A 10,213-nucleotide genomic window follows, 5' to 3' on the forward strand; every position below is an offset into this window, starting at 1 on the left:
CACAATGAGGAAAACTTAGCAAAAAAGCTGAACTTCTCTTAAATAAGCAGTAAAATATCAACACCTGATAAGCCCTAATAACCATTAACACTGTGTGATCATGAACATTAAAGACTGTCTAGAGGTCCAACAGTTATTAGCATCCAGTGCCAGGTGGAGAGCAGTCTACACTCATTATACTAACAGCAATAAACTGAGCTGGAAAAACCTGACGTTCAGCCTGGCAATTAAACATCACTACCATTACACCATACCATAAATAGCCCAATACAGCCCTGCCGGATTACGGTAAAATCACAGTCAAGATTATTTTTGATTGATATTAAGATCAGGATTATGAGAGATGATTACTCACTGATTGTACAACATCTTCATCTCCCATGAATTTTTTATTTAACTACTGCCACCACTGTGTAGTAGTGACAGGAGTTGAGGAGCTGTGTTCCTGCTCACACAAAAGTGAGCTTTAGAGCATAATTTAAGCTTCTTCTGATTCCATCAAGTTAAAATAATGACAAGTTAACTGAAATTGATGCTGCACTAAAGGAAAAAATAATGCTGGAAATTAATATGTGAATCTGTATGTTACTTAACCAACAGGCTGATTTTTCCACTGGATAAACTGTCAGTCCTTCTTATTTACGCCTACTTATTTATGATAACTTCACACAGTGCAACTCCTAAACCTTAACAATGTATTAAGTGATTTCAGTAGGATAATCAGGAAGTGCAACCGGGTCTAGTAGACACTGTGTCTTAAAAACATAGAAATTACTTTAATATTTGGCAAAATCAAGTCAAATTAATTATCTGAATGATTTAATAGGTTATCTGATAATGAAAGAAAGGTGGTGTGATGCATCCATTAGGTCGTAGCTTTCTTCCCCTTTAATTTTAATTGTATTCAATCCAATTATAATAGGCCTACATACACTTGTGCTTGGCAAAAGATCTGTGTATCCAATATCATTAGGTGTATTAGGGCCACTCTAGAAAAAAATATAGAGAGTATCTGTTAATTGTCCAGTAGAAAATCAAAATTCCGATGTCGTTAAATTCTGAGGAAAAAAAGAAAGATTTTTTACTTTAAAAGTTGTAAATGTACGTAAATTAAACGTAAAATTTAAAAGACTTTAATGTAGAAAATCCAACCACTGTTTTCACTCTGGTTTCTTGTATTCTTTTTTACTTTTCACTGTTGTAAATTTACTATTCTAAAAACTTGTTATTTTTGAGTTTCAAGTGTCAAGATTTAAGACTTTTTAAACTTGGAAATTTCTAGTTTATTCTTGTAAACATCAATTTTTTTTAACTCTAAAATTCTGAGATTGAAGACATGACTTTATAAACTCAAAAACTTGTTTTTTTTCCCAAATATTATGAGTATTTTTCTGCACAAAAATTAATGGATTCTTTTAATTTTTAAAAATCTTTTAGGTATGCCCAGACACATTTTGTTTCTAATCTTGGTTTTAAAAAAATACATTTGTACATTTAATTTTGACAAGGACAGAGCACACAGGGTCCCATGCCTCCTGAGATCTATGGCAGCCCTCCTAGGGGTACCCAGACCTCAGGTTGGGAACTACTGCATTAGGCCTATGTGTCGCTGTACATCGATGGTCTGTGGCATTTTAACATCATGTTACAATTCCAGAAGTCTCCAAAAATATATACAGTGCTTAAAAAATGTATTAGATCACCTGTCATAAAAACAAGAAAACAAATATTTTAGAAATCTTTCAAAAACTTGTTTAAAACTAAAAATGTTATTATTTATTTGGCAAATAAACTGAAATAACTAAAGAGTCCTTTTTCACACATAATAACCAAAAAACGTCATATTTTGTATGGCCTCCTTTGGCCTTGATAACAGCTTGCATTCCTGCTGGCATTGTTTTTATGTACTTTTCCACAGTCTCTGTGTGAGTTCCAAATAGTTTCTAGCTGTTCCCACAGACTTGCTTTAGATCAAACTTTTGTGCAATCAATCTTTGAATCTACTAAATCCCAAATTTGTTCAATAGGATTCAAATCCAGACTTTGACTTGGCCAGTCCATCAGTTCCAGTACTCCAGGTTCCTTGTTCTTGGTCAAATAGTCTCTGCTCAGCTTTGAAGTATGCTTGGGGTCATTGTCTTGTTGGTATATGAACCCATGACCAATCAGATTCAGTCCAAAAGGGATACCATGATGCACCAAGATGTTGTGGTAGACGTTCTTGTTCATGATACCGTCCATTTTCACTCATTTGCCCACGCTGTATCCACAAATGGAACCCCATACCATAATGGAATCTCCACCATGTTTCACTGTGGGTACAATGCATCTGGCATTAAAACGTTCTCCAGCTTTTCTGCGGACATAAACATGACAATGCTGAGCCAAGAGTTCAAACTTGGACTCGTCCGTCCAGAGTACCTTCTTCCAGTCATCAACAGTCCAGTGTTTGTGCTCCCTGGCAAATCTGAGGCATTTCTGGATGTTTGCAGGCCTCAATAATGGCTTCTTAGCAGCTATTCTTCCCTTTAAGCCTTGTTCCGTCAGTCGTCTGCTTATGGTCATTCTGGAGACTTTCTCAGACTCTGATCTAGAAGCATTCATCTCTGCCTGAAGATCAGCAGTGGTCTTCCTTCTGTCTCTAGTACTTCAGATCTTGAGGTGTCTGACATCTGCTTCAGTTAACTTTGGTTTCCTGCCTCTTCCTTGGCGTATTTCATAAGTACCAGTCTCAGCATTGACTCCAAAGCATACTTGACCACACTGTGAGAACACTTTATGTCTTTCCCTATTGGTCTCAGAGACCATCCAGCAGACAGCTGTGGCATAAACCTTACTTTGGGTGGTGGTCTAATAAATTTGTAAAGCACTGTATCTGAAACTGAATATAAAAATAATGCCTGTGGGGAACAATTATAGAAAATAATTGATAATAATAAAAAAGACAACAGCTCTAGGCTGATTTTAAGCCATGACAGAACATAAACTTGTCCTGCTAGCCAGTCACCATGATATTGTAGCCTGGTGAAAAGACAAGACATGGAAAACTTGGACTTTAGGCTCATCAAACCTGTCTCACCCAGTGATCATGCAAGTCCATTTGTTAGAGCAGAAAAATTTAACTACAAATATTCAGCACACAAACGTTGTGTGTGTGTATTTGTGTGTACTGCTGCTGATTTTATTGCTCTGCTGGTTTTCGTGACATTCGCAACATTTCCTTGGAGGCTAATTAAGAAATATGCTGTCCCCCGCTTTTTGACTGTTAAATGCTTCTCTTCAAAGAAGACATCAACTGGTAAATTGCCACTGTCGTCTGGTGTCCGACACGGCATCTTTAGTGACACACACACACACACACACACACACCCACACACACACACACACACACAGACAACAAAAACAACAGCACAGGCTGTCTGTCTGAGAAAGCTCATTTGGTGTGTTGGAAAGGATATTAGCATCAGCCTTGAGCTGCATTACCCACAAGAATTTAATCTAGCTATTGAGCTACATCTAATCAATAACAAGCGTGGCACAATGCACACACTGAACTCCCATCCTACAACAAATGCAAAGATTAAAGAATAATCTTTAATTGTAATCTGTGGTTTGTTTGTGTACATTAATCTTTGCTATCCTCCATCTCATCCTATTTCCTGAGAACCTCTTGCAAAGGTTTTTTTTAAACTTGGCCTCAGATGGAATAATAAATGTTTCACAGGATCTACAGTGAATTAATATTTACATTTTCCAAATCACAGACCATACTTTCTTCTAAGACGTTACCCTTTAGAGGCATTAGAGCTGTGTGATTGTATTCTTGATCCTTTGACTTATTACAGTTGCTCTGAAAATTAATTAAAGGAAGACTTAACATCGCTAACACCAAACAACTGGCTATCAAAAATTGCTCCATAACAATAACAGATCTACATATAACCTGTACAAAGCTGCCAAGGAAGGAGATTTTTCTTTGTGAGTTTAAGAAAAGCGTTGCATTATTTAATCATCCATCCATCTTCCGCTTAGCCAGGGTCAGGTCATAAAGGCAGCAGACCTATCAAGTCTCCTTGCAGTAGGGCACACCTGGAAGACCTCCACAGGGGGGAGACCAGAAGGCTGAGCCCAGACACCCTCCAAAGGAATCTCATTTCAACTGCCCAAACCTACGACCTTACTCTTACAGTCATTACAGTCAGAGTTCATGACCATAGGTGATGGTTGGAACAAAAATGTACCGCTAAATTGAGACTATGTCTACCGGCTCAGCTCTCTCTTCACTACATAGTTCTGTTGCAATGCCTGCAATACTGCAGATATAATATTTCATCATGTACAACTCTGATAAACAGGCAATAGTTGTGAGGCTAACCAGAAGCCTGAAATTCAGATTAAAATTATTAACATCTTTTAAAGACCATACCTTCTGTAAAAGGCATTTAAAGCAACAAATTGCTGTTTCAATTAATAATCACCTTCTTTTAGGTCAACTTTACATCTAACAAGTTAAATTCTCATGCAGCAATATCCAGTTCCAGGATGTCTTCCAATCATTTATTTAGTCTTTCCTGTAGTTCAGATGCAAAAGATGTAAAAAAAAAAAAAAACAAAAACCCAAAACTTTAAATAACTGTTATATGAAAACTAGTACACTTACTAACTTTACTGTTTCCTAAAACACAAGAGTACATACAATCTCAGTGACCGGCCCACAGGACTAACACAGAGCCTGGTGTGTGAGAAGAACTCAGTTTCTCTAGTCGTGCTGCAGACGCAGGTGCTGCCCACATGTCAACAGCTACTCACACTAACTGGGTTTTTACATTAGATTAAGACATTCAAATAATGAGGAGTTATTTTAAACAGCTGTTTACAGTGTAAACAGATCAACTGTAGCTACATTCAGTCCTTTAACATGATTTAGGCAGTCACGTCTGCCAGTCATTTATCTGTCTGCTCTGGCCCTGTTTACAACAACTTCACAATCCCTGAAGTTCTAACACTAAAGTGGTTTGGTTTGTTTACACTGACCCATCACAATCACAACACCATCAGTTTCAGGTTGGGCAAATCAACTATTTCCAAGTCAAAAGTAAAGACACCAAATTACATTTAAACATAAAAATTAAAAGAAAAATACCTAGAAAAGTCAAGTAGCTTTGAATGGATATGTGAAAGTTTCTGTAACTGCCCTTTTTATGAGCTACATTATGAGAATGAAGGACCTTTTTTAACCTTTGCTAACTGCCTGTTATCTTTTTTTGTTTGTTTTTTTGTATTAACTGCATGCATTTGTCAAGTAAATCACTATAAATATGTTGTTGGAGCAGAAAAAGCAGCAGGGGATTAGTTTTAACAATACATTAGCCCAGCAATTCTGTAAAGCTCTTAAAGCTTATAACATCCTGTTAATTTTTCCACTTCCTTTACTACAGACTCGTTTGTTTATACAGATAATTACGTTGAGGCTGTGTGGGTCAGAAGTTTGCTGTTCCTGGCCTGAACAAGTGTGTTATGAATAAGTATGAAGCAGTTAAAAGAAAACTCATTTAACACGATAAGACTACCTTAACAGCAGAGCTGTGCATACAGTGCAAACGAAAAGTATTCACCCCCTTGGATCTTTTACCCTTTAATGAATTTCAAAAATCAATCATGGTCATTATAATTTGGCTTTTTGACAAAAAAAATATATAAGACTCATATCAAACCTCGACTAAAGTTCGTCAAAAGGCACGTTGGAGACTCATGGACAAGTGGAAGAAAGTTTTATAGTGAGACCAAAATGGCCATCTGAGAAGATGTTATGTTTGGTGGACACCAAAAACTGCACATTACCACAAACACACCATCCCCAATGTGAAGCACAGAGGTGGCAGCATCATGTTATGGGGATGCTTCTGCAGTGGTTTATCTACTAAATACCTACATGAAGGGGGTGAATATTCATGCAGTCAGTTATTTCACATTACAGACATTTATTTAACTGGCTTTACTTTGTAGCTGTCTGTTTTCACTCTGACATCAAGGGTTCTTTTTGTATTTTTTTGCTCCTCCCAACAGGATGCATTGTTTCCTACTTGGTACAGCAGCTGTACTCCCAAGTATGCCTGATGACTTTAAAAAAGGGAGAACTCCTTACAAATGCCTTTTGTAAAGTTGATAAACTGTTCATCTACTACTGTAGTTGATAGTCTATACCCCATGTTTCCTTATGAAACTGGCCAGATGCTCTTTGCTTTCCTGAATCTAACTTCCTGTCTGGGTAGATCTGCTCTGTTCAGCTCAACCTATGCTGGAGAAAGCAACACTAAAAAGAGATTTGGCTCATACCTTGAGCGGGACAGCCCTTCTGGTATGGTAAAAACTAGTATTGACTACAAAGGGCTCGAATAGCCCTAGAACGCAGGGCGTAGATGAAACAAAGCACATATGGACCCAGTGGAAATTGTGGGGAAACCTGAATCAATAATATTAAAATATATTTTTTCTGCCTTGTCCACAGCTACAGCCTTCAGGGAGCTTGGATCATTAAGGTAACTGAGAGCAATGGACTACACAAATGATGGAAGTATGACTATGTGTTTTATACCATTTCAACAAGGCATTTTTTACTCAAGCAAAAAGGAAATAAACTGGGGAACACTGTTAAAGCTTCTGACATGATTCTAAGTGAGGGGTTGTGTTACATGCTTCTTGTTTGCAATGCTTTTAGAAAGAACAGCTTTTACTCTGACTTTTGGGAAGTTTCTAAACAATGGCAATATTCTGCAGAAGTAAGAGCATGTGATCAGTTTCTATCTCCTGGTACGACACTCACGCTGCTATAGGATGACAGTAAGCACCACAAGAGCACGCCAGTTTGTAAAGCCCCTGGTTGCACCACACAGTACAGATCAAACCTCATTAATGGCCCCAGTTAGACTAAAGTGACTGTGTACGAAACCACACAGTCAGCAATGAAATCAGGAACAATGCAGTGGCCAACCGTACACAGGTGACTTGCAGTTTCACATCAAGCACACAGCAGCAGTCTATAGGCAGAAAATGTGGTCAACATAATGCACTAAATATGCCTCGTTGCAGCTTTCATAATAGCAGTTTGAAGCTTTAACTGGGAATTTCTCAAGGCACAGCAACCCTTTTTTACCACCCGACTTATGGATGCCCCTATTAACACCAACAATGAGTGTTATCAATTTTTCAAAGCCTTTCTCTATTACAGCCATAGGTAACAGAGTGGCATCAAGTACCATGAATATTTAACTAATGCAAGTCAGAGATTTTAAATGCAACTTCCTTTATAATGCAACTTCCTTCTTCCTTTGTGTTTTCATGGATATTAGATGCTTTGCTGCCAGCAAACTTCTAACGGATTTAGATACAATTCATTGGAAATCCTCTTCAAGAATATACAATAATAATCACTGATAATTCTCTTATATGCAACAAAAGCACCAGAGAAAGTTTTCAGTAAGAACAGAGATACAGCGCTGCAGTATGTGTTAACATGTGTCCAAGATTTGGCTCTAATGCAACAAACTTGGTTCTTAACTACCTGAGCAAAGGGTTCTGGTAAGAATATTGCACTTTTGGTGTTTGCATGGAATAAGAACAGTATATATAAACGCTTCCTACAACAGACGAGGTGTGTACCGTGTGTACGACCTTCTATGTGTGGACTATCTCTCTTAATATGAGTTTGAAACAGGATGAACGTCCCCCCATCCCACACCACACAGTGCAGGTTTATTCAACCTGTAACATCAAATATAACAGTTAAAAACCCTATGATGATCAGAGGCAAGGTTTCCCTTCAATCTTTTTGACAGATTGGGTTTTTAAAGAGACAAAAAATACAATGATTTATTCAGAAACCATCCATGTGGTGATGATGTGCTGCGCCAGTGTTACAATCTGCATGAACGATAAGCTGGCAAGCAAATTTCATGTTTAGGCTGTTCAAACAGCCCCTGTAGAGTCTACTGTCCAACACTAATGTGCAGGTGTGTTAAAGTAAAAACAAAGACAATCTGTTGCCATTTACTGATGCATTAAGAGCTTGCTTAAGCTCCTAGGATGGATGTAAATGTCCCTATCTTTTATACTATGTTGAATAATTTGAAGAAAAAATCTATATACGTATTTTTTATTATAAACGTGTAATAAAAATGACCATCATAAAGCCCACACCAAGAATCTATTTTTTTATGAAACATGTAAAAGAAATGCCAAAATTACATTATCATTGCATACCAGAGCAATAATCTTATCTGCTTTGGTTTATATCATTTCTTCATCTTGATATGACCTCTATGTCTAATAAATACCTACCTTCCCCTCCACCTATTTCTAGTTACAGTAAATGAAACCAGAAAATAGCAGCAGACGTATAATGTAATAAAACCGAGGGATGTTAGCTAGCTTACAACCCTAGCCCCAGTTAGCAAGTGACCAGCTGATTGCACTAGCAACATCTTAAGGCAACTGTCAAGCTAAACGTTGACGTTGGCCTTTAATAAACACAAACCTAAAGAAGAAACTCCTTTGTGTAACACAAATTAAATTTAATGCGTGTAGTGGTTTGTGGTGCTGTTGTTATCCCGCTAACTTTAGCTTTAATACTGCCGTAGCTAAAAACTACCCGAGATGTGCATTCCTCTAGCTAACTCCCATGCTAGCCAGTTAGCAGCGCAGTGCTAGCTAGCCGCTCCAGGGACCAGTGTGTCTTTTCACCTATCCGTCAAACACTCACCAGTAAGCAGCAAAATCCTTCGGCTAGAACCTTGGCCCAATGTGTCAGCTACGTGAGCTACTCCGTTTATATCCATATGTCACAAAAGAGGCATGGTTCCGAAAGTAGTCATTGCTCCTTCTCCTTCATCCTGGTAGCCATTTTTCCTCTAAACACTTGAAATAAACCAGCAGCCAGGTCGCAGCGCTGATATTCCTCAAAACAGCAGCATCCTCCTCTCAGCCTGAACCCACATGAGAAGGACAACCCTGACATCTATGGGAGGAATGGAGGAAGACACCCAGGATTTGAGGTAAATACTGGATTAGCTTAATCATTGTCCTCTGTTGTGTTATGATCAGCAGATTTAACAGCCAGTGCTGTCTGAAATCACCTTATCTTGAGTTTTTGTTTTTGCTTCTCCATTTGTTTAGACACTATTTTTTTTCTAGCATAAGGTCATAGCTAAACTATCCTGGAGTTCATTTATTTAGTAGGCTTCTTTTTATATGTAGGCTGTGTATAAAAACAACAGCTTCTCTTTACATTGAAACTGCATCACCTGAATTTCCCATGCTCTGTGATTGACAGTGTGTAAGATTACAATAGTGTTATTGTTTAATGTCCCTGTACAGGCAACATCTATTTTTCCACTTTTTTTTCCTTATTTCTGAAGTGAGCATTAAAAAATATTGCATTTTCTTTCTTTATAGGCTACTCACCAAGAGATGATTTGGTCAAAGAAGGAAAGCCAATAAAAGGATTTCAAAGCAAAACAAATAATGAGTTTAATTTATTTCTCTTTTACAAGTATTCTCTCATTTGCTTATAGGAGTATTCAATTCTTAAATGCTTATTCATTCAAAAGGAATTTTTTTTTTAAATGTGAAAATAGAAAATTAGGGTTTTTGCTTGAGTGGTTGGTTTAAGTGTTCATTTTTTTTAATTTATTCAACCTTTATTTAACCAAAAAACCTTGTTAAAGTTAAGAGTGTCCAGGCCAAGACAGAGTTTCAGAAAACTAATGATTAGCCATACACAGAAAACAGAATACAAATTACAAAATTAAAATGGGTACAGACACTTTAACCTAACCTCCAGTGTTTACTCATTTTAAACCTTCAAGATGGCGTTTCCTCTGTGCATACTGGGCACATACAGTTTTCTGTTCTACTAGTGTCTTATTTATGATGCATTTTCACCAATACTGTGAATGGATCGGGGGGGGGGGGTGTTAGGGGTCAGGCAGAGGGGGTTTGGGTCATACCTCCTTTTATCTTCTTTCAATTTATCTGTCTGTATGTAAAGTAATTTGTGCTACATTTTCTTGTATGAAAAGCAGTCGTGTGCACAGACTTTTTCAAAGGCAGGGGCGAAAAGAAAAAAAGGGCACATACAGCGCGTTCTCGCCACTGAAGAGGGCACTAAGTTTGGCATGTTTTCGAGGGCACTTTAGACATGTTTATATGTTATACA

General features: G+C 37.6%; 1 protein-coding gene across 1 annotated transcript in view; it reads right to left on the bottom strand.

Moving 5' to 3' along the window:
• wdfy3 (WD repeat and FYVE domain containing 3) overlaps positions 1–8,980 on the bottom strand; it is a 146,462-nt gene extending 137,482 nt beyond the window's left edge. Inside the window, exon 1 of the mRNA XM_041787217.1 lies at positions 8,759–8,980. The gene's annotated coding sequence lies outside the window, so the exon portion shown is untranslated. The remainder of the gene's footprint in view (positions 1–8,758) is intronic.
• Positions 8,981–10,213: the final 1,233 nt, after the last annotated feature.

Source organism: Cheilinus undulatus, linkage group 5, assembly GCF_018320785.1.
Source record: "Cheilinus undulatus linkage group 5, ASM1832078v1, whole genome shotgun sequence".
In the NCBI taxonomy this organism is placed as follows: Eukaryota; Metazoa; Chordata; class Actinopteri; order Labriformes; family Labridae; genus Cheilinus; species Cheilinus undulatus.